The sequence below is a fragment of the Aulostomus chinensis genome, chromosome 3, assembly GCF_037954235.1.
Source record: "Aulostomus chinensis isolate RoL2024-O1b breed Wild chromosome 3, RoL_Achi_v1.0, whole genome shotgun sequence".
NCBI classification, from domain to species: Eukaryota; Metazoa; Chordata; class Actinopteri; order Syngnathiformes; family Aulostomidae; genus Aulostomus; species Aulostomus chinensis.
In genome coordinates, this window is record NC_141322.1 from 4,747,101 (window position 1) to 4,773,505 (window position 26,405).

Genomic DNA, 26,405 nt, shown 5'->3' on the forward strand with positions numbered 1-26,405 from the left:
TGACAGCCCATTTGGACTCGTAGCAGTTGTGCATGTTTAAAAATGCTGTGGCTAACTGCTGGCATTACGCCGGCTGAGCAACTGGCAGAGAGGAGGTCTATACATCTCCTCTTCTCCTCTTAGTTTGCTCAATGAATGTTCTCCTTCTCACATGATTTCTGAACATAACATTTTTAGCCAGCTTCTACCAGCTGAAAGCAGCACGACAAGCTAACAGGAGTCTTGTGCACAGTGAGCATGCAAAGTCTTTCCCCTGGATTGTTGAGGCTGTGGCGGCCCACTGTCATCTCAGCAAATCCAGTGGGAATCACAGATGTAGGGAGCTCACAGGAGGAATGAACGTGGCATCATTCTCTTCATTCAGGCATAGCATCCAAATGTTGCAGCTTTATTTACACCAATGTGAATGTTGCATGGATTAAAATGAAACTAATGGTTATCCAGAGTACTGTGGCCTGAGCAGAGACACTGAGGTCTATTCAAGGAGTCCAATGTTTCTTGTTTTGAGAGTTTGTCTGAAGTTCCCAAAGAGTTTGACTTGCATGACAGATGTGGGACAACGTTCCTGTGCAGCTCCTGGACCTGTTCCAGCGGAACCCCACCCAAGGCAGCATGCTTCTAGATGTAGATTGACCTTGATCACTGCTGCCTGACTAATGAGTGATGGACTGTCAGCACAGGACATTTCCATGGCTGAGGGCAAGCAACCTGCCAACAACTGACAAACTATGAATTACATGATTCTGTATCCTTGTTAATCCAAGTTATACAAGCAGGACAATCAACATTCAGGGTATGTGCACTGAAAAACCTTAAGAGTGGTATCTGTCCTCTCTCCAATTAAAAAATAGAAATCATCTGGTCATCAGGGGGGCTGGAGCCTATTCCAGTCATTGGTTAAGTAATGGGGTCACCCTGGACAGGACGCCAGGACTCACGTAGGGACAGAAAACCATTCATACTCACATTCACACCGACGGACAGTTTAAGAGTTTCCAGTTAATCTCATGAGTATTGTTTTAGTGTGTGTGAGAACCCCCCCCCCCCCCCCCAAAAAAAAGACACGATTTTCACGTTGGCCAATTGCTTCTGAGTCATGACATACTTTGTTGTGTCAGCCATGTTATCTGTTTGTAGTTAGCAAGGTAAAGGCTAACCTAGCTTAAAATGAACAAGCTAACATCAACTTTAGTTTGCGTCGGTTACGGGAGAGAGGTGGCGATAAACCTACTTAATGAGATGCAGCGCTGGCCGGAAACGTGCCTGTCCTTTACTCTTTTGCAACAGCAGACATGTCAGTCTCATGAATCATAACTTAAATTTACCATCATCAAGACAGAGCCTATTAACGCTGACACAAGTAGCAAAACGCTGAGTTTCATCTGCATTCAATAGCATGGTGATTTCTTGACTTGACTGTTGTGAATGTTATACACTAAAAAACAAGTACTGCAAAATGACATGTTTTGATCAGAGAGAAAACAAGCGAAAGGCATTTCTGATTGGAGTGCAGCTGACATGACATCATTTGTTCGTAATGACAGAAGGGAGAAATGTGATTTAACATTAAGACGGCATCAGAGAGGTGCATTTCAAATGAAGTTTTGGTGGTAACACATCCGGGTCACACTGATGTTTGGACAGAAAAGATGTAGCACCAGTTTTAGTCAATGAAACCATTAAGGTGTGTTCATACCAAACGCGACGTGAATTGTTCGTGCAATAAGTTTACATGTAAAGTCTATGTAGAGAGGCGGTTAGATGCAAATTCGCGTGTATCCTCGCCGGGCGACACAAATAACTCGACGCGAATTTCACGACACGAATTTCACGTGTTCGCGTCTACAAGCAAGTTGAAAACATTCAAATTTACGTGATGTTGTGTCGAGAGAGCCTATCAGCATTGAGATTCATCATATATATATATATATATACATACATAAATGTGAGCCCTGCAGCAGAGAATACTGGCTGAGACGTACTGATCTCCCAGGAATGGAGCTAGTTTGGCCATCCTGGGGACGCATGTCTGGTGTTCCTTCCACCAGTCAAGAGGATTAGTGTCCAGTGTCGGAAGTCTATCTCTCATACTCTCATATAGGCCATCCACCTCATCCTCCCGTTTAGGGGTCGCTCAATTGAGTCAAATTTCCCTTCCCAAAGATTGTATGCATGTCCAGTTCAGGTACAAAGTGGGAATTTTCATTGTTTATCTTTCAAAGCAGAGTCTGGCAGCAGTTATCTCACTCAGCCTGACACATTCAGAACTCCAGATCTAATCCTATAAGTGCTAGTATTCATCCAAGTAAGATAATTACTTCCCCAACCCCCACCCCCTGCCCCACCCATCTTTTAAAACAAGCTACAAAGTCAAAGTAATGACTACAATCTAACAAATGCAATTTGACATGCTCGGCTGCATTTATGGCCCATGGTTATGGAATCTTGATGTTACATGAAGAAATGTGGCATTTACTGCGGCTAATATTTGTGGTCCCTGTTCAGCATGGCATGCACAGACCCACTAGCTGGGAGAGATAATGCCCAAACATGATAATTCATAGATCAAATCTCCTGCAATAAAGTCCACCATAAAAATAACAGAGGATGCGTGTTTTCGAATACACCAAAGACAAATGTCAGCCTGGATTCAGTTTGTCAACAACTCCAAGCAGATCTGTTCAGGCAGGTTTGTGCCTAATTTATGTCATGAATTAGGCTTGTGCCATCGAATTCAGGAGGCATTTTATATAATTGGCCCACCATTTCCCCTTTGTCATCCTGCTCTTAAAGGAGCAGAGCAGCATGGAGATACGTATGTTGTCCTCTTAGCAAAAAGGAAGAAATCAAGAAATGAGAAACAGACATGACTAACCAAAGCCAATACTCCAGAAGCACACATTCAATATGACTCATTCACCGTTTAAGTCGGGCCAGATTTTTTTCCCCAGCACTCACTCTGATCTTCACCCCCCCCCCCCATCTCACACACACACACACACACACACACACACACACACACAAACAGGTACAAGTTACAGGTACAGCGATAAATCAAAAATACACAACAAAAAGACGCGAAAACCAAACAAAACCTCTCTACATTTGTATTTTTTCAAATGCATAATCGATATGAAGTAGCGATGTCAGTTCACAACCGGCATAAAAACACTGAACGCATTTCTTGTGTTGTGACCTGCAATGCTCTTGACCTCGTTTGGTTTTACGTGGGCTGCATTTCCTTCTTGACGGTGAGCTGCCACAGAGTCACACAATGTGCAGCCGTTCTGTAAATTCTGAGCTGTGGGAGAGTGGGAAGCTTTGTTTCAACCTGGATAGCACTTTTAACTTTGTTGTGTTCAACAACTCAAAGGACATTTTTTACCCATTAGCTACATGTGAGCTAGCTAGCTCTCGGGAGGAGACGCTGTTGGGGCCAGAAAATGTTTTCGCGATGCCAGACACTTTCCTTTCTTAGCTAACTACCTGTTAACTGACTGATCCCTTGGGCAGTTGTTTGTGAGAGGAAGAAGAATTAGAATTAGAATTAAATAAGAATTATCATTGAAATGTGCTGCTTAACTGAGAAAATGTAGTGAAAAGGCGAATATAATGTATTTGTCCATGGTTACAGTGACAACCATATTTTCATAACTTCAATTCAATGTTTGCCAGTCGGGAGGGAACATTAGTTCAACATATGTAACAAAATACAAAATGTTCTGTTTCTAGTAGGGTCTTCAAGATTTGCAGTTAATGACTTTAATGACTGGCCTTGTGTGTTCCCACTATGATGCTGAATAATAAACTAATAAATACAAATGAATTTACTGGAAGCCTTGAGCCTGCTTTACTGTCTAATTTGAAAAGATGGCTCCATGTAGATGCACATATCGCTCCTCACTGCCAAAGAGACATGTGACCAAGGCGCATTCAAGAGAGCACAGAGGGTTCTGGAAAACATGATAAACAGCACAAGATGTTTAAGTGAAATATATAGTGTTTGGTTTGATAAGAAAACACAACAGAAAACTGGAAAATAGATGTAGACAACCATCTAGGAATGTTGCACCCATGCGTCTTCCAAATCATGAGGAGTTACTGCAGTTTGACGATGGGCGTTTACACAGTTTGCAGTGTTCAATATTTCAGGTTTTTTTTATGACTTAAACAGAGCGGTGGGGAAAATCTACCAGTAAAATTCCTTCGGAGCACTTGACCGTCACACTGTGTGCCTGATGGAGTTCTTCATGAGGAAGCAAGGTCTCACCGGTCGGCTTTTACATCAGACACGGGGGAGCTGAGTCGTCGTCATCAGTCCCTCAATGTCCTTCTGCGATCTACGTTTCTAAGTTTTCTCCATTCCTCTGTTCTTCTCTTTCCTATTCTCGCTATATTTCGATCCCTTTCCCTCTGCATCCTCTAATCTCGTTTCCTGACCTCATCTCCTGTCCCCCTTTTCTCACGTCAATTCTGATTTACTCCTCTTTTGTTTCATTTCTCCTGTCCCTTTTCTCAGATATCTGCTTTCCTCTTTTCTTCTCTGTCATCTCTTCTTTTCCTCTCCATTCTTTACTCTCATTTGCTTTCTTCTCATTTCCTTGTCTTTTCACCCGTTGTCTCTCTTTCCTTTCATGTCATTTTTGCTCTTGCCTCTCTTGTACTTGCGAGCTTTTGTGATAACAAATTGCTGAAAAGCTCTGGAATTTTTTTGATTAATACACATGAGTATTTTTAGTAAATGTGCTTCTCATTCTATGCCCTCAATCTTTCAACCACTGAGCCAGCAGACATCAGGTACCTTTGTCCTCAGGGAGTGCCAATCATCTTTGGAGATGATACTTCTCTGCAGGTAAATTCATATGCTGTAAACATTGCAGCTTCAAGTTCTTATTTTATTAAGAAACAATTTTGAACAATTTATTCAGACCATATGCTCCAGATTCATTCAATGCTTGCAGTGTTTTTTTGGCTGACAAATCTTTTTATGAAAACTCTGTTTCAATTTGTGTTGGGCAATCAGCCCAATTTTAAAACCTTCCAATCCTGTTTAATGGAGATGGCCGACTTAAGATCCAATCAGGTGTGGGTTTGTGGGGTCTAGTTTCTGAAATACAAGGATTTTTCTGCTTTTCGCATCATGATTCTTTACTTATTTTTCCTTACTATTCTACTTCCATTCAAAAATAATCTGCTTGCGGAATGCTGGAACGTCGTTGTACATGGTCACTGATTGAATTGAATGTGTACCTCTTTTGAAGGAAACAAACACGTCACATGGAGGACATGCTGCCTGGTATGGAATGTGTATGTTAAGGCCTCTTTTGCACTTAAAAAAAAATAAAACAAAACAAGATATAAGAACTTTCGACCCCAACAGAAGACAGCTTGACCAGATACTCGATGTGTTTGCTCCAATAGGCAAGGTTACACGATTCCATATGGCCCTAAGCGACGGATAGGGGACCTTTGAGGTGCACTATCCCCATCTCGTGGTGCTCCTCACCGGGTGGCCACCTGAATAGACACCACTGTACCTCAGGTAACGATGATGCATATCGGAGAAGAGGCACCTCATCCTTATGCCCACTTTGAACAGTAGAAAAGAGATGTATTGCCAATAGGTTTTCAGTAGCTTCTGCAGAACTGCTCGGGCTTTGTACTCCATCCATCCATTCATTTTCTACTGCTTATCCTGTTAAGGGGGTGGAGCCTATCCCAGCAGCCTTCAAGTGAGAGGTGGGGTTCATCCTGGACAGGCCACCAATCCATGGCAGGGCCAACACATATAGACAGACAACCATTGGCTCTCACAGTCACGCCTACGGTCAATTTAGAGTCTGGGCTTTGTACTCCTCAAGGACAATAACGCTCTTTGGACTCAACTTTGCTGGACTCCAGTGCTTATTTGAACTCTCTGTCCTTCGCTAACAGAATCTACAAAGTTTGAAACTCTGACAGCGGAAGAAGGTGTTGAGGCTCAGGTGGGAAGAGGCTCGGTCTCCAGCTGGCCCCTGACTGGGCTTCACAGCCACACCTGAACATCCATGTCAGGTTAGGAGGAGTGTCATTGCTGATGGATGGCAAGCATGGCGGGCAGTGAAGTTGAGGAGAAAAACAGCAAGATGCAAATAAAAGATACAATGCATGCTGAACCTTAACAGAAGCAGTCCAAGTAATTGTTAATAATGTGTTATCATAGACAACCCCTATTAATTTCCTAAAATGCTATTAAATGTTAATAGGTGATCCAGTCGTCTTTGGAAAAAAACAATGGTGATCCGTCCATTTCATCCCTGATTAACGATCTGACTGCCAATCAGTGCAAGGCTAGTTTCAATCAGTACTTTCAATGTAAAATACAAATCCATCCATCCATTTTCTACTGCTTATCCTGTTAAGGGTCGCGGGGGGTGGAGCCTATCCCAGCAGCGCTATTTGATTTCAAACCTGTACTTACTGTCTCTATCGATCATTGCTTTCAGTGTTTTTTTTGTTTGTTTGTTTTTTTGTTTTTTTCAGTAGGCTTTGCATTTAAAATATCAAAGTAATTTCTGTGGACAACACAATCTTATCTAACTACCATGAATGTATCCTTCCGTTGTCTATCTCCTTCTGTCAGGGTGAGTCTCGGGGGGCAGTGAGGCGAAGGATGACCTTTACTTCCATCCTGCACCTGGACTATTCCAAGTTCATAAAACAGGCTCTGCTTTGTCCAGCAGCTGACGTGCAACCTGGGTAAAAGTGAATTAACACCCAAAATTCAGACTTCAAAAAATGGGGTTTGGAGCAGTCCAGGAAACAGGCGCTTAGTTTTTAATGTTGCTCGTTTTGCATTTGTGATATTGTGATATCATTGTCTCATGATTTTGAATGTTTATCTGATGTCCATTTTGAGGTTGGGCCTCCAACCAGCACTGTAAGTCATGGGCTTGTAAAATGTTTTCGATTAGGTATTTAAGAAAATCATTCTCCTGGAAGCTTGTTACAAAAGATTTCAAGTGAAATCAACGTGGCATTGAGTGTGTTGACCTTAAAATAGACAGTCGGTTTCTTAGAGCTTTGAAGTTAAAAGCACTCACATTTTCATTATTCATTGATTTAATGATGGTTTTTTTAAGGGGAAACAGGCTTCCTCCAATTTGTCCAGGTTTACAGTGCACTGCCTGAACATTTTCCTGGGCTATTATTCACTTTCTGTACATTCACTTGACTCAGTGCACCACCACATTTTCAGAACCTGGATGTCATTTGGCCAGACGCTTCATTTCATTTCCAACAAGCAGTTGGATGCCCCAAAAGTAAACTCAGGAAATAAGTGAATTCAACGATACATCACGTCAGCCACTCAGCATAGTAATTTGGCCAGTTGTGACATTTGTCTGGCGATATTGCAGCATTTTCAGCAATGAGCTACATGGTGTATTTACTGGAAAGCCAGAGAAAACAGACGGTCACGTGATAAGCGGGCCTGTGTGTGTTTAGCAGGCTTGCTCTAGACAATCTTCCCAACTTTTTAAATACAATCAGCTTCACTTGGACTCGCAACAGTAACAATCATGAACATGTAACGCTGTCTGACCAACTCATCAGATATATTGGGATCTGCGTATACAGTGCCGAACAAATTCATTAGACCACCACCTAGCGTAAGGTTTTTTTCCTCAGCTGCCGAAATGAACAGCAACGATAACGACCAAAACCATTTTTTCTAATGTTTCTGTCATGTTAGCCAAAATGATATCTTTAATGCGGAAATAATGAATGAAAATGTCAAATTGTGAGCCATTTAATTGCATTCCTGAACAGAAAAGTCAGTGTTAGTGGTTGAATGTTGTGCTTAATTCATTTCTGACCGCTCAGAGAAGCCCAGTGAACCATCTCAAATTTAGTAATAAAAAGGTGAATTCAGTTTGAAATTCCTCGTTCTCGTTCAAAATGGTAAATTTCAAGAAATCACTGAAGATCAAAGAGTCCGCAGCAAAGCGTGATGCTGGATCGTCTCTGAGACAAATGGGAAAAGTCTTCTCACTGTGTGGTCCAGTACGCTTTGGAGTCCATTGCCAAGACTGGTACTTAGAAAATGCACAAAGGAAGAGGCAGGAAATGAAAGGTGACTGAAGCAGATGTCAGACACCTCAACATTTTAAGTACTATATACAGAAGGAAGACCACTACTGACCTCCAGGCAGACATGAATGCTTCAGGATCAGAGCCTCAGAAAGTCTCCACAATGACCATCAGCAGAGCAGCACTGAGGCCCGCAAACATCCAGAAACACCTCTGATTTGTCAGGGGCACAAACACCGGACTGTTGCTGACTGGATGAAGGCACTCTGGACAGATGAGACCAAGCTGAACTCTTCGGTCAGCATCGTTGTGTTTATGTCTGCAGAAAAGCTGGAGACACTTTTTGAAGCCAGATGTGTTGCACTCACAGTGAATCACAGCAGCCATCCATTATGGTATGGAGTTCCATTTACAGAAACGGTGTAGGCAAGTTAGTGAAAATCAGTGAATAGTGAACAAGAACGTCTACCACAACTTCTAAGAGCATCATCGAATCCCTTCTTGACTGAGATCATTTAGCAACAAGACAATGACCCCCCAAGCAAAATTCAAAGCTGTGCACTTGAATCCTATTTCACCAAATTTGGGATTTAGTAGATTCAAAGACTGACTGCTCAAAAGTTTCATTTGAAGCAAGTCTGTGGGAACGGCTACAAACTATTTTTGAACTCCAAATCAAAGGGAATGTTGAAAAGTACACAATTACAATGCCAGCCAGAACGCAAGCCATTATCTCTGCCAAAAGAGGCCATACAAAATATTTCTGTTTTTTGGTCAGTGTGTGCGAAAAAGGACTATTAGTTGTTTCAGTTTGTTATTTACCAAAAACATAACAACAGCAATTTTAGCTTTAAACACATTTTTGAAGATTTCTAACATTATTTTTTTTTAGACACGTGGCCAAATAGGCCACTTGTAAATAGTTAAGCACTGTATGTCGGCCAATGATCTTTTTTTTTTTTTACAAATTCAGAAGAAAACCAAACACTTTGATACCTTAGAAATGGTGTAAGTAGATAGTTTGCCCCACAGAGTGCGCACCCAGCATGGTTGCTTAAAACAATGTCAGTGTTGTGTGCTGTACACCTGAATAAACAGGGAGTCAGTCTGTGTCTTTAGAGTCAGTTGCTAGTTTTTGAAATCCAAATAATTATCTTTCATCCATCCTGTCACTCACCACAAGTTCCATGCTTGCGACATGAGTGCGCTTGCTTATCCGTACCAGCGCCTTCATCATCTGGCTAATGGTAAACAGACTTATATCACATAATGCTTTTCCTTCAGTCCCAGTGCAAGATCTTTACAACGTTCCCTCAATCACCCACTCGCAACTCAGTATTCAGTACATGCTGCAATTATAGCCTCAACATTGTGCTTGAGACCACTTCAAAGGTGAACCAGGTAATGAACCAGCAACCCATCAATAACTACAAACCCATTCCACCTCCTGGGACATAACGCAGATGATGATGAAACTATAAATTATAACAAGTATAACTGATGGTAAGGTTACATGTATTCAGTCCAAGCTGAACTGCATTTAATTGCAGTCAAAGTTAAAATAATTCAGGCTTCAACAAGAGTTCTGAGTTTTAATGCGGTAACTGACACAAAAACCCAACTCCAATAAACTAGTGAACTCAAAAAGGCTGCTCATGAGAGGAAGAGGACAAACTATGCAGACCTGCTGGCAAAGAGCAGGAAAGGAAGATGGAGTTTCATGTGCTTCTTGGTGGAGGTCGGCCAAAAACTTTACTGGCGCCATGACAACACTGTTGCTAAAGGCCATGGGATGCCGAGGAGCTGGGCTGCACAAGGCAACCAGGGGGCTGTCACAAGAGGATGAAAAAGCAAGCTTCTGGCTTTGGTTGAGAGGAGTTGGGGGCAAACAGCTCCTGAACCAGGTTAGTTCACAGGGAGACATCCCTGATCATTGCCTCACCAGCAGGAGATTAAGAGCTGTGGTCAGCTGATGACCCTGAGGCTAACCAGAGCAGGAGCAACTGGAGGTGTGGCAGACCTTAGGCCATGCAGGATGAACACCTGCCCGTAGAACAAATACAACCAATTACTTTTTACACGCGGAAGGTTCAAAAATAACTGTGTATAGACACAAATGCACAAGTTTGAGGAGACGCCTTGTGGTCATGGTCAGAACATTCAGATTTCCTTCAACCAGACTGCTACTAATGTCTATGCAATGTGTGTAAACTTTTAACATCAAGTCTTACTTGGTCAGATATCTGACTTCAAAAAGAACAGGTTTTCACTGGATACAGTCAGAACAACAAAAGGGCTGCAGCAAACACAAGGTGAAAAAAATGAGTCTTCTTTTGTCTTCTGACATCATTTCAGTAAAATTCAATATCTCTGTCAGGCAAATATTGATTTAAACAACTAGGAAACACTGAAAGAGCCAATTTTAAGGATTGTCTTTAATTTTTTGACTGTCTCTTTAAGTGATTGTTATTGGCTTTTCAACAATATATTGTGGGTTATTGTCCTGCATCTTAGCACTGTCCCTTTGCCAATAACTATCAAGCTCATACTGAAACAGTAGGAATAAAACAACAGTGTGACCAGAGCAGACATAACCAGTTAATATGTTGGAGAGTGATGGATTAATATCTCAAACTGGGGGGTGATTGACTCTCCTCTGCTGGGCTCTGCTGAGAGCAGCTGAGGGCTTTTTTCGTCCTCATTCAGCAAGCCTGACATTGACGTACGTTAAGCTCCCACCAAGAGACGTGAGCCACCGCCGCCGCAGCATCACTAACAGGATAGACTCAGCTGAAGGGCATCAGAAATAAGCATTTTCGTATATTTTCCCAAAGATTTTCTCTATTGCACTACACCCTTTTTATTGCATTCGAATCATCCAAAAGGTCACAACTGACTTTGATTTATCCCCATTGATTTTTAGACACTCCCAGGAAGCAGTGAGCCTATATAATTGTACATGACCAGAAGCGTACCAGCTACCGTTCCATCAGCTCACCAGTGACGACAAGTTTTACTTGATGTTTACAGAGGTGGAGCACATGCATGATGTGACACGTAGAAATGTATAGAACCTGGAGTCCCTCTCCGTCATTCTCTCCCTTGACAATCTCGATAACTGTTCATCCCATCAACATCTTCCACAACGCGAGCATTGCTAATGTCTCAGGAAAGTGCAGTGCCTGATTAAAAATCATTTTTGGTCTCCAAAAGTTTTTGTTTTTTTTCCCTGTTAGGTCAAATTGGTTGGCTTTGTGATTGGGTAAAGATTCTTCACGTTCGTCTGGATGTGACTCGCTTGCCTAGCTTTGACGCGTGGCCCAGCCCCGAAACATCCTTGGTAGATGGATGGCTGCATGGATGGGTGTTCCCTGATTATCTCAACAGCTGCAGATCTGATGTACGTCAAGCTTGGCCTGAACAAAAAAGTGTCGCGCAATGTCTCAGAACACTGGTTCTGCAGTGATAATTTTCATCAAGGAAAAACAGTTTTCTAGAAAAACAAACAAACAAACAAACGAGCAGACCCTCCCTGACCTTGGACAGCAGCTAGCTTCTTCAGCTACATACCCTTCCTTGGTTTCTTTATTTTTTCGGACAACCTATTTTTGTCTATTTGTACACGATTACGAAATATTAGGGGTTAGGGTTATGTTCTGTGGCCACTGATCAAATCACCGCCAAACTAATCAAGCACTCTATAAACGACTGTCTCACCCTCACTTACACTCCCAACACTTTGTTTTGGCCTTGGGCTCTCTAGCCACCATTTTGAGTTTCTCTGGGTGAACCAGGGAACGATTTTTGGATTAGGAGCTCATAAATACGAAACAAGTTACATAAACTGGCAAAAACATAACTTTGAAAAGTGAACAAAACAATTATATATATATATATATATATATATATATATATATATATATATATATATATATATATACACATACACATATGTATTTATAGATCAAATATTTTAAATGTTTGTCAAGGCCACAACTAACAAATATGATTCACTTAGATCTTAAAAACATTTTTTTTTTATGCACTTGACAGCCATTGTTATATTCAACTAATTTGTGTCATGGGGAACAAAAACTAAATATCGCGTCTCATATGCAACTCTTGTCAACAACCTGAGTAAAACACCATCTGCTGTCATCACATTTTATCATTATAAGCAAACACATTCCAGTTGCCTGTCAGCGTTCCCAATCTAAAAGAGAGAGACAAAGCCACTGAAGTGGACTGTATAGAGTTCACGTATACAATAATGACAAGAATCACCACATTACCAGACCTGCGTGTTTATATGTCACCTGACTTGGAAGTTCTGTCCCCTTTCTTCTGCGAGAGCTGTGAAGCTCGATGCAGCAAATTACTGGCTTCTCCTCCAAAGTAAATGGAGGCAGAATTGGTGGATTGGTGGGGTTTCATGCTGGAGCGCTGCTCGCAAACACTGATGAATGAGCCATTTGCTTGCACACAGCTTTGCTGCATCACAAGTGATTAGCATTTATTTATTACTGAGGATGAGCACTCACACTTAAATAACCCTGTTGCTGCATTCGCATGTTTTCATCTCAAATTGCGTGCACTCCATAATAATGGCAACCTTTTATTTTTGCCACACTCGTGGCGTCTCTTGTTGATGATGCATTTAATGATGCTCCATTTTCAAACAACAGCTCAGTTTCAAAAATAAACTTGCAGATGTTAAAGACGCACATCAACTAATGGAGGAATAGGCTTTTCTACCATCCTCCATAAACAACCTTCTCTCCTCTGTGTATAGTCGCTACTGATTAGCGTCGCACAATGAATGGTAATAAATAAGCATGTTAGCATACCTCAGTTAAGTAATTAAACCTCGGACAGCTAGGTCTTCGCCCTGACCTATCTGACAGCTCTTGATGGAGTAATGCTCACACTTCCCATTCACTACCATTGATTGTGCTAAGCTAACTAGTAGTCTGCGGGTCTCAGCTCCTGAATGCAGCATAGAGGAGATTAAGGTCTCTATCCTCTTGTCTGGCTCTGGGGGACACACAATAGGCCTATTCCCCACTAAGTTGCCATGTTCCTTAAAACTTGCTTAACTGTCTCTAAAGGATTAATTTAATTTGACTTTCTGCTCATAAAAAAAAGGAAGAACATCTTTGAAAACAGCAGGAGACCGATGTGTCTCAGTTTCAGTGGGAAGCTGTGTATTCTCTACCTGTGAAGGACGATCTGTTGGTGCTGTAGTGGACTGTGCTTGAGACAGAGTGGACCAGCTGCTCAGCTCTCTGGACCTGTGGGAGGAGAGAAGTAGTATGGATATGAGTTTTGATGTAAATGTGGGAGGACTGAAGGGGAGAGGTGGAGCATTAATATGCAGCTGGAGGTCTGGACGAGCCCCTGTTCTCCACACCTTGACGCTGACCTTATGACCTCACTGAAAATCATTTGGCTGCTCTTTTGACCTCTAGCAATATGCACACAGGCACACACACACACACACACACACACACACACACACACACACACACACACAAGCTTATTTCCATCACTTCAGAGGGCACATTTGCTTTCTGGAGGATTACTGAAACCCACCCTTACTTTAAAATAAAGTTTTTACCTTAAAATTTGAATATTTATGCCTTTTTGACCCCAAAATGCAGGCAAGTTCTCACAATGTGTAAACAGATTAATGTTACCATAGCCTGATATGCACACACACACACACACACACACACACGGAACAGCTATAGTCAGAGTTCCTCTGACAAAATGAACTAATAAGCAATAAAATAAATTTAAAAATTATTTCTTTATCATAAACTGCCACAACCCAACTACAGTACCATTACTGCCCACCAGGTGGCTGCAGCCCACTATTTCGCAATCTGCTCTTTTAAGGCATTTCACCAAGGTTGTAAAGTCGGATCCTTCCATTCATTTATTTTATATGTTCCATATTTATATATGGAAACTAAAGTTGAGACGGGGTTAACTTCTACTCAGACTCTTCAACTGTGCCTCTACACTGCTGTCCTCTCCACCACATCTAAATACACACGAGCTCAGTACAACGCTGGGCAAGCCTGGTTAAGGCCAAGCTTTATGCAGGTTGAAATGTGTGTTGAATAATTTGAAGTAATAATTGATTGATTGATCACTTTGAGTACAGCAGTAAATAATAAGGGAAGCTTTGACCTAAACATGTATTCTGACGCTTTTACAAGTTTAAGACGTTCCATGCATTTATGTTGCAACCAGTAGAGCTGGAGCACAGCAGCAGGGGGACATGTCCCTGGAGCAGGTTGTGGTGAGAAATCCATGAAACTAATGTTCATTTTAATAAGGACAACAACATAGTACAAATGAATACAAGCGGGCCCAGTGGGTATTTTGCTGGTTTCAGCTGCAGAGAAATGATGGTGATTATGCCTTTACGGCAAGTTACATTCCAGCTGAAAAATAATTTATTAATTAACTATTGATTAATCATTTAATTATGATTAACTGTTTCTAGCAAGTTGGAAACAAAATTGCTTGATGTCATTTAATCTGTGGTTGTTTTGCCTAGATGATGCTCACAATTTGCTGACCCGTTGGCTGTGGACAATCCACTTTGAGAGGTCACAGTGCTGACACCTGCTTGCTAGCTAGCGAGCTGGCTAGCTGGCCCTACTTGCAGGAGCTCACGTATCTGTTACCTCGTGTTAAACCAGTACTGAGATTATCCAGTCAGCGGTTAACCTCAAAATGATTCACCTAGGTGCTGACATGCTGCGGTAAGCGTATTGCCTCACTTCCTGTCTCCATGTGTTGCGTGAAATTGCCATGTTTGGTTACAATAGCTCAAACCTGATTTGCCCTTTTTAAGTCATAATTATATCGATTAAACTACCTGCTAGTGATACACAGTTAAGCTTGGCTGAAGCGAAAGACTCTGTCCTTCTTTCAGCAAAACATCTTGCTATCTTTTCCTGCAGCTGCTTATCCTTCTCAACCTTCTAGCTAGCGATGGCTTCCCCCTCTCCACTCTCTAGCTAGGCCTGTGACGTGTTTCGCTACAATGCTGCCTCCTTTAATGATAAGATAGTTGTATTAGATGCAGCTTATTTGAGGTGAAGCTTCGTGAGGATGAATCCGGCTCTGCATCAATTCCATCCATTCATCCATCCATCCCCTTCCACTTACTCCTGTTAAGGGTCGCAGGGGGGCTGGAGCCTATACCAGCAGCTACGGGCGAGAGGCGGGGTTCACCCTGGACAGGTCACCAGTCCATGGCAGAGCCAACACATATAGACAGACAACCATTTGCTCTCCCAGCCACGCCTACGGTCAGTTTAGAGTCTGGATTAACCTGGTCCCCTCTTGATGTCTTTGGACTGTGGAGGAAGCTGGAGTACCAGAGAGAACACAGCAGGAACAGGGAGAACATGGAGACTCCACATAGAAAGACCCCGTGATGGAGCCGGGACTCGAACCTCGGACCTTCTTGCTGTGAGGCGACAGTGCTGATCACTGCACCACCGTGCCGCCTGCATCAATTCATCAAAACCACTGTCGTTTTCATCACGCTGGACGAAAACGAAAATGACGACGTTAGACACCTTTTTTCCATGACGAAAATGAGACTAAGACGAATGTCACCAAAGCCCTGCAAAGACTAAAATGTGACGAAATTGTATACATTTTCGTCTGACGAGAACGAGACAGGACTAAATTGTTAGTGGGTGGACGATCAAAGTTTCAAAACATGTGGGTTTTTTTCCGCCAAGTATGACATGCGTGCAATGTCAATCAAGAGCTCAAACATCCGAATGGAGCCAGTTGTAGCTGTTGGTCCGAATGGTCACGCCCCCATCATCAGTGCACACGCACTAAAAGCCTCTCTCGCGCGCACACACATGCACACACAGAGACAGTCTGGGCCTGTCTGCAGCGGAGGAGACTCCCACCACGGCAGCAGCAGCGGTGTCGGGTGGTTGTAAAAAGAGGGACGATTAAAGCATAGCTTTAGTCTGTGAGGCTCGCCCTGTGATGCATTTTGTTTTTGTATTAAGCCTAAAGTTTTGTGGTGGTGGTGGTTTCACCTCCCCCGTGGTGCAGAGACCGCTTCCTCGTGCTACATGCGAAAGCTAGAATGAGCGGGGCTGCCAGGGGCCTCGCTAATGTTGGCTCGTTTAAACCAGCCCTTCTGTTAATCTAGCATGTTATGAATAAAACCCCTGTCCATTTGTGGACGGGTGGCAGGTGAAATGCTTTGACCCACGTTTGTGGGACTGGGAAACACGGTAGTCCTCAGACCTGCTGCTGTTCCCTATGTAAGCAACACACGTGGATGCTTTAACCAATAACAGCAGCTGAAGCCAAGATGTTGGGACATGTGGTCGTTCATATGGAAGTCAAGTGTGCTTTTATTTTTTTAATCCTATTTTATTGCGATACAATACTCATCTTGTGTGCCAGTGTGTTGTCTGCATCTGCAACAAAATAATAAAAGTAAAAGGTAGAGAAAGAAAAAGAGGGGAAAAAAAACCCTCACCTTTGAAAGTTAGATCAGTTTCAGCGTGCTTCATTCTAATACTTGTATTGGCCTATTAAGTACATACACACGTCTTTTATTTATAGGTATCTTTGATATTTGATTAAAACCTTTTGAGTTTTCGTCAACTAAAACTAGACTAAAACTATCAAGGATAGAAATGACTAAAATGTGACTAAAATTAAGAAGCATTTAGTCCAAAAGACTGAGACTAAAACTAAATCAAAATGCCTGCCAAAAACAACACCGATCAAAACAATTAGTCGCCCCTGTTAGCTAGCCCTCACTAGCTACTATGACCTCGCATCGCTCCTGCTACCGTCCCAGACCGAGGCAGCAACCACCTGTTCACTTTTGAAACAGATTTTCCCACCCAGCAACACACCAATGAAGAAACCAGCTTCACTTTAACAAACATGAGGCCAGCAACACCAGCAAGTACAATTCAATGTATCCCTTGGGCCAGAGCAGGTGAGGCTAATTTAGAAATGCTGGCTAAAAGTAACTGTGACTATAGTAAAACTGTAATCCACCTCAGCAGCGATGATGTCCGACTACATCACCAAACCCCACATTGAGTCTGTGCGTACATCCACAACAATGATGTGAAACTGACACTATGTGGGCTTCAGACACAGTTGGAAAACTTTCTGGAGGAGACCTGGTCTGATTAGGGGGGGGACGGTGTTCATCTCATGCTGGACGTAGCAGCTCCCATGTCTGGAAAAATGGCAGCGTTTGTTTAAGAACCAAAACCATGACAACCCAGAGACCAGGAGGCAAAGCTGCCATCTTCCACGCTTCTGTGTGCCTCCATCAGGGCAATTAGTTACCCATCCAAACCCCCACAGAGACTGTGTACACAGAAGGAGAATGAGTCATTCAAAATGATTAATAAAAATTAAAACTGCGGCTGAATGAATCAAAACATGAGAATGAGATGTGAATTGTTAAACAAACACACAAAGATCTCAGGAAAAATGTTTTATCTTACAAAAAAATAATGGAATATTGATTTGATTCCAATTTGGAGGCCTCTCTAATTCCAGTGGCAGGTTTTGTGATATTTCAAATGAGTTATGTGACAGCGTGGTACTGAATGTTCTCATATTCATTCGACTGAAAGTTTGTGTTCCAGTATTTGTTACTACTTCTCCAAACCTCATAGATCCATTAATTTATTTACTTTTTTAATTCAAATGACATGCCAATAATCTATTGGATGGTTAACATAACTACCTCGGTTCTTCTGGTATAGGAAGTGTTTAAGTCATGTGAATGTGCGTGTGTGTGTGTGTGTGTGTGTGTGTGTGTGTCTGAGGCTGGAGATCAGGTCACATGGAGGCAGCTTCAGCGCACATTAAACAGAGTGAGCTTTGTGTGTCAGGAAGAGAAATGACGCACAACAAAGCACGAGGACAATATGTCTGTGTGTCAGACGAACTGGGAGAATGTGGAGCTTTGGGAGAACGGACTCCGCTCTGCTGAATAATGCATGAGGCCAATGGAACCAAATCAGTTGTGCAAGGTCTTGTTGTGGCATGAATAAATGGTGCACAATCAATAACAGCTCTCTTGCATGATGCATCCTTGTTCACAAATCTCTGTGCGGCGTTGTGACGCAGAGCCTGGCAGGGATCACAGTTCTAAGGTATCATTGGTCTAATGCTGTTAATGCTTTATGTAAATACACACCGCCACCTCCAGCAGGCTGAGCGCATCAATGCAAATTAGCACCTTCTATTCAGCGGGAGACACCGTATGCGCTGCTGTTGATGCAAGAGCTCAGCTGATTAGGAACTAACTCAAGCGCCTCACTGCTCCGTACCCCCGCAAACCAGTCACGTTACTGCTCCCTTCCTTGTCTGCCAAAAGAATTTGATAATATGTTAAAAAAAAATGTCTATTCTGATCTTGAGTGACTGAATAATGGCCAGAAAAGTGTTGCTGCTGACCTTTGACCTTCCGAAAGGTACAGGAGTATCTGCTTCAAGATGTTCGGCGCACTCTGGATCTCTTAACCATCAATCTATCTTGTCCCATCCATGATTGCTTATTACTACGATTATTACTACTATTATTACTATTATTATTACTACTATTATTACTACTATCATTACAAAAGTGAGTCACATCACAAAAAGTATTTTTAAGAATATTTGAAACCGAATCCCTACAACTAGCATCTCAGTACGCTATATTGGCTCATGTTTAAAATATTGCTTTATCATAAGAGATGAACAAGTAAACTTTGCCAACTGCACTGGCAGATTTTCTTTTCTTTTTTCGCTTGTAATAAGAGAAATAATCCACCTACGTACTCAACATGTGTCCTCAGGAGAGGGTGATATTGTCTCAAACGCGAGACGCTTTATCTGCGCTACTTCTTAAGGCTTTGTTTTGTATGAAGTGTGCAGTTTTTTGTTTCTGTTCATCATATTGCTCCTGCATAGTGATGTGATGGTGTAAACAATTTAAGTTTAATGTCTGCCAGATATTTCAGAAATAAATCGCAAAAAAACCCCAACATGACACATGAGTTTGATATCAATGTGCAGCTCTGCCACAAAGCCGCTTTGACAGGGTAAAATCCATTGATTTCTCCACTTAGAAAAGCAAATGATTCCCTAAACTCTGCCCTTTGAAATGTGAATTCTAAATCGTGTCAACAACAAAAAATTTCCAATCCAGACATGTCAAAGGAGCAGAAGCCAATGGCGGGAGAGCAGAGAGGAGTCTTTGCTGTTCTGATCTGGCTCAACGCATCATGAATATTCCTCTCTCTGAAATACCGAGGCTATTTTTGCCCTCCAGACAGATGGCCGCCATTAGAGGAGGGTGGAGTCATGCAAGCTTCCTTAACAAGACCACTGAGAACTGCCTCATTAAATATTTTTTTTTTTAAAGAAATGATTCTGAAAATTAATAAAAAAACTAAGGGGTCAGTCAGTCTCACTGACAGTTGCCTGCACGTCTGCGTCTGGACGAAATCAGTCAGCATGACGAATACATAACTCATGACGACAGACGTATACAAAAATAGACTGTAGAGTAAAATCACATGATGATTTAATAGAATTTAGTTATGGATGCTATTAGTATTGCTCCATTAACAGAGAACTCCCTCCAGGAACCCAGACAGCCTGGTTCTGGTTCACCTCCAAGACTTCAAGAACATGGTTATCCTAAACATGAGCTCACTTCCTCTGTGGCATAGGAATGTTTTTGGGGCCATAAAAATATCTTGCAATTTTATTTTGCTGGTGCATTTTATATTTGGATCTCTGCCATTCCCACGACTACCAAAAAAAAAACAAAACGGAAAATAAGACAACCCAGTCACTGTGACGTGGGCGGGGCCTGTTCTGTGACTTGAGGTTCAACAGGCCATTCAGATTTGATGCCCTTGACAAACCACAAGGCCCTTCATGAAGCTGTAACTGCCCCTGCATCTTTTTCTCCATGCTCGCAAGGATGCTGCCACACAGGTGAACTATGAGAATGATGGCGTTGGAAGTTTCCTATACACTCTTAGGGGGCCACCCAATCAAAACGGTGGCTTTCCTGGGGGGGCATGGTCTGTTTCTGACAGCGTGACAGCGGTGTGTGAAGTCACGGCCTGTGCAGCTGAAACAGGAGTTATCTGAGCATGTGGGACTAGCTGAGCGCTCTCCATGGTGCTGATCCTGCTGCTCCAAACAGAGGCACCGAATAAACACAAAATATTCCACAGACGTCCACATTTCACAGGCCGCTGGTTTGACTTCACGGCTGCGAAGGAAGAGTTGTTCTGACAGCCGTCTTTAGCGCCATCATCTGTTATGTCAATATGGAGGAGCACATCTACCACTACAACCAATACATGTAAAAACATTGCCTTTTTTGCCACTTTTTACATTTTCTTTAAGATTACATGAGATTATATTAGATGCCCGACCGATTAATCAGAGCAGTTACACTATAATCTGTAACCGCCAAAAATTGGCCATTTGACACAGATTTTAATGTCATTTTCAGTAATAAAATGCCGTTAATATGGCATTTTTCTTAGAAATGATATCCTTGTGTCTTCAGTAGAGGGCGCTTCGACTCATGTCTTGCTCCACAGAGAGAGAGTGAAGTAGTGTACGGGACTGAAAAGCTAACAGTGCATGCGTACTAAAACCCAGCAGTTTGCCTCTGTGGCAAGTTTATAATAACTTGTTTGTGGAATAAAAAAAATGACGACGAGCCTCCTTGTGCCTGTCACGCTTCCCTGATGATAACAGTGGAGTGGGAAATGACACGTTAGCAAGCTAAAGAAAGTTAGGATAACCTAGCTTAAATTTTAGCTACCATGCTAAACTGGTAAACCGAGTCAGTCATGGCTCCATGAATAATGTAACGGTAACGTTACAGTACCTCAAAGTAATGTTACGCTCACTCAGGCAGCTGCATGTTACCAGACTAGATAAGACAGGAGGAAATTAGGATGAGGCTTCAGCGCTGTGCAAAAAACGTGGGCTGCATTTACTTTCATCAGCGCGTGGACTGTGTTTTTTAACTGATGGCGTTGGGGAGAAAAAACCTTTCTGGTCGAAGTTATAACTTCACGGAGGAAAGGAAAATGTGAACACACGTTGAGAGGACATCCAAGAGGCGCATTTCCTGTTTTACCAGAGACGTTTCTGTTGATCCACCTGCCTCTCACCTACAGAGACACACTCACTGACCTCTCAGTTAGACCCTGGGCAGTGTAATGCACACCAACAACAGCCCTACCAGGAACTCTAATTCAATAAATGTGTTACTTTGTAAATGTTGACACTGTCAGAGGGACTTCCTTATGTTTACTGAGATGATAGCGCGTGTTGCCTTTCAATTCAAATTTTCGTAACAAGTGTCAAAATCAAAAAGCAGGTATTTTGCTTTTTTATATGAAAAATGTAAAAAAAAAAAAAAAATTAGTCAGCCAATATTTAGGTTATTGGAATGTTTTATTCCCTAATATCAAAATCGGCATTGGCCCCCAAAAAATCTGTATCTGTCGGCCCTGGGGGGGGGGGGGGGGGGGCAGGTACCAGAACATACACAGAAGGCGGTGCTGAGAACATGACACATGCACAAATGCCCGCCAACTATTGCTGTTGGACTTCAACAGGCATCAATTTCACAAAATTTACACGATAGAAAAGTCATGGTATTAAAAAGATTATTTTAAGCTATGCGCACATGCAAATGCCCACAATGGCTGGTGTTAGAGCTAGCCAGCTGGCTAGCAGCTGCTGCTGCTCCGCCGCCATCCTGAATCATTCAGAACCATCAGGCAACTCCTCTACTCTATTGAAGAGGGGAGAGCAGCCGTACCTGTCAGCATGTCACCGTGCACCAACAATTACATCCCCTCACTTTTGAATAATACACCTCAACTGACTAAGAATGTGACGTTGCCTTAAATTGTCTGAAAATTAAAATCCATTTTTTTTTAACGTGACTATTTCTTTTTTTTCCAGGAGAGTTGCTGGATTCATGCAAATAGGTTCCATAACACAGGCATCACAAACTGAGAGGTGTCGGAAATTAAGCCTTGATGACCCAGTTATTTCCTTCATCAACTGACAGTCAAGGCGCTTTATTTTATCTGCGTCTGCCTGCCTTCATCTCCTGCTTCCTCTGTGCCTCCAACTCAACTCCTCCTTTATATTCTCTATCTGACTTCCTCCTGTCATTGCTACTGGTTTGGTTCTGGACCCCATGGGGGTCTTTTTCTACTGCTCCAACAATAGAGCCAAACAATACGAACACATGAAGTGGTCAGATTGGCGATAACACTGATGCCTGTCCCCCTTATTCTTTTTGTAAAGAAGGGTAAATACACAGCCTTTATATTTATGTTATTCCCTGGGGAAATAATGATTGGGAGTAAAAAAAAAATCACTATTGTGAGTTTAAGTTATGATTGCTCTTTTGTACTTCACCATTTTAAACCAGCATGCATCGGCACTAGCTTGAGGCACATGGAATAAAGCAGAAAGTACAGTTTCTCCAGGTAAATGCAGGAACAAAAGTCAAAACATGCAACCGCCACAAAGTGCTTTGCATTCAGATGTTCAAAAATAACGAGTGTCTACCTGACTGCTACCTACCCTGGATGCACACGCGTCAGACAGAACGAGGATGCATTCGCACCTCATCAACACATCAGAGCTAAAACTGGCATGCTAGGCTAATCGCTTTTCAAACTCCACTCTTTGCTTTTAAAACACAAATCACATGACGGTGATCATCACCTCACGTACTGTTAACTGTACTGTTATCATATACCAAGGGAAAAACCACAACCAGGAAACCTTCCAAAACAGTGTCAACTTCCTGTAAATGTCCCCGCCAAGGAACTGACGACAGAATGTCTGCATGAGGTCAAACGGTTCCATCGTCGTTTGCGTAGTTTCTCACAGAAACCTCATGTACAGGAACAAAAGCCCCAATTTTCCACCAGAGATGTGTTATACAAGCTCCTTTTCATAATTACGACCTGAAGTAGTTCTTAGAAGTCATTGGCTAACAACAGGTTTTCCCACTCTTGACTTCACCTAAAGGGGGACCGGCAGAGACCAGATGACTAATCCCTAACGTCAACAGGTCTAGATCTGCGCGCCTCTGTCGAGAAAACCATCATCCTGCACAAATATGAGAACTATGAATCCACAACACAGCTAAACTGTTGCTGCAGTGGGAGGCAGGAGGGAGAGCTGACTGAAATGTTTACTGTGAGAATGTGTTAATTAATAAGGTTATCAATATCACTGCCTCTCCATCATTAAAGCACAAGTACGTCTGACTAATTACAGCTGAGGGCCTTGCGTGAGTCAATGGCAGCGTCATTCTCTGAGGTGCAAACACATGATAACAGGTGAGTAAACATACAAATTTTCACAGGTAAATATGCTGAGGGGCAGATCTGTAACATCCTGTCAAGACTCAGAGCTTTACTCCATCTGCTTTATGAGGCCGAAACAGCTGAACAAAGACATTCAACCATGAAACAGCTTCTGAATTAATTGCATGAAAAGAAGAAGAGGAAGGGAAGAGGAGGAAGCCCTTCATGGTGATTAGAACCGCTTCTTACGGACTCCAGTGAGGAAGGTGGTGATTTACTTTAATGGTCGTTTTGGAGGATGGAATTTGTGGTACTGTGGAGGGGGCGTATGTTCATTCAGTATATCCGCTCTGTGTATCCAGACACTGAGTAAAGATTAGTGACGGTCCCGGTAGAAAATTCGGCATTTAGGTGTTTATTAGCTTGAACTGCACGGATAAAATACCAATATTTACATCTGAGATCGTTCAAGAGCGGGTTCGGCAGCTTCATACACTCAAGCCCAGCTGATCTTGTCAGCGCTGATAAAGCCGGCACTTCTAAAAACAACGCCTTTGTTTTATCGATTCAAACTACGCCGAATGTAAGAAACAGCTCTCGTGTATCACCGACGACTTTTACCACGTTCTCTGTAGTACATTTACCTCGAGGCATTCAAGTCATACTTTAAATTGATAGAAAGGCAGGGGGAGTACGCGACGAAGTCGACCCGGCTAGCCTGTTAGCCTGAAACCGGAGGCATCAAGCCACCTTCCAAGTTAACGTGAAGATGGCAAGTCAAACGCTGAGGGGCCACATTTCAAGCTACACATCGACATAGTTTAGCGGCCGTTTTCACGGTGAACACTTCCGTCTTTTACACCGCCCAGCACCACTCGCACGTTAGCTTGTTTAAAGGGACCGACGTGCACGTGCGTGTCTGGACGGCGTGACATGGATGCGCGCATGCTCACTGGCTCCGTTGTGTTTGTATGACAGTGCAGTGGACATTAAAAAGACTAAAGGAGGATTTTGTTGTAAATCTCTGAATTCGACGTTTACACGGGGACGTTACTTCTGCCAGCTCGCGCACACAGACGTGTTCGTGACACTCACCTCCTCCGATAGACGGGATCGAACAGGTGCATTATGGGAAGAGGAGTTTTATTTTAGCGCGTCAGGGAGGGAAAACCACGAATGGGGTACTGGAGAAAAACTACAAGTACCACATATTATACGAGGCAAGCTTGGTGGTGCGTTTCAGGCAGGGTGGACAATTTTTTGACAGCTAGGAGACAATATTTATTGAAATATTTTCGAAAGAAAACACAATAAATTTGAATTAATAATAGTCTTTTACAAGTGTCATTCGTGTTTACAGTGTTACCCTCATGGTCAAATCAATTGAGCTGCACACAGTGTAGGAATACAAAGAACACTTCTTCCAATTCTTCAAACCTTTATTTTTGTGTTTCTACTAAATAGCCTGAGGTGTCATGGACATAAAGAATTCATGTAAACACAGATTCACTATTCAAAAGCTTATAAAGATTCCCAGTCTAAGTCTCACAAATGTGTAAATGGATCAATATCATCCTTTTTTTCCAAAGTGTGTGACTGTGTGTGTGTGTGTGTGTGTGTGTGTGTGTGTGTGTGTGTGTGTGTATTCTCCTCATTTATGATTCCAGATAAATGGCTTTTATGGAGTTCCTATATAACCTGATTATGTTATGATGCTTTCTCCTCGGCAACAGGAGGCTCTTTCTACAGTATATTTTGTTTGTCTCAATCAAGGTGAAAATGACTTTCAGCAGAAACATATTAATTCTTATCCCCAATTAATAGAAGATCATTTACCATGGAGCTTGTCGATAACAAAGGTCACATTTGTGTAAAGAGACATGGGTGGGCAGTGTCCAATATCAAGAGACTATTTCTGTGGAACATTTTATAGGCCTAAAATTTTGAGAGAATTTGTAGCCTTTTCTTCAGGGATGATTCTGATTATTAGTCATCCAAAAAAACAAAAAAACAAAAACAACAACAAATGACCACCATATTTTTGCAGCAAAAATGAAAAAAAAAGATGTCTAATTTCAAAATATAACACAAATTTCATCACAAACTTTGAAAATTTCAAAGCATTTATTTGATTATAACAGAACCTTTCTCTCAAAAATGTTAAGTGAAAATTATAATAAATCAACATTCAAGCTGATCGATTTAGTTTGTGATAAAAAAGATCTTGAAATATCCTTTTTTTGTTGTTAAAATAAGTCAAACACAACTACAGTTTTCGTAATGTAGGCCAAGACTGTTTTGTATAAAAGTGTTTGATGACTTTTGAGATGTCTTTCTCTGCTACCCCACTGCTTGTGTTAGATTGCTGCTAAGCTAACTAGCCACCAGCTGTCTCGTTGGGGTGTGGAGCCCTGCAGGGCCTCTATCAGCTTGTCTGATACTAAGAAGTTGGTGTATTCCTTCACAGTATGATGACTTTATTCACTTATTAGTATGTTTTTTCCTCTCTTGCATTACTTCTTGATGACTCCAGACTGCAGACAGAGACAGCAACTTATACATAGCTTGAAGCTAATGGTGACAAATGACGAACAATAAGAAAAAACGTTCAGAAATGCATTTGTTCAGGGTGGAATCAAACCAAAGAGGACCAGAGTTCTAACGAGTTTTCACACCGCCCTGACAAACCTGTCAGTTTGACTAAAGTTAAAAACTACACTTTAAGTCTATAATTAGGTGTTCAAGTACTCTGAATAGCCATGCTGAGAGTAATTCAGTCCTTTGACCAGCAGAATACTTAACTGGAGTTTAACGGTGAATATTATGGTCCACTGGCCAAAGGGGTGGTGTGCCTGGTGGGACTGGACGTATTGCTTGGCTCCCAGTCTTGCTGGTAGTGGATGTGGCACCTGTAGCATTTCATTGTTGGAATGAACTCTG

General features: G+C 42.1%; 1 protein-coding gene across 4 annotated transcripts in view; it reads right to left on the reverse strand.

The window, feature by feature from the left end:
• Positions 1-24,584, reverse strand: part of fhit (fragile histidine triad diadenosine triphosphatase) — a 367,464-nt gene extending 342,880 nt beyond the window's left edge. For all 4 annotated transcript variants that reach the window (XR_015112247.1, XR_015112248.1, XR_015112246.1 and 1 more), the window contains exons 1-2: positions 24,561-24,584; positions 13,286-13,361 (exon numbers count right to left, since the gene is read on the reverse strand). The gene's annotated coding sequence lies outside the window, so the exon portion shown is untranslated. The remainder of the gene's footprint in view (positions 1-13,285; positions 13,362-24,560) is intronic.
• Positions 24,585-26,405: the final 1,821 nt, after the last annotated feature.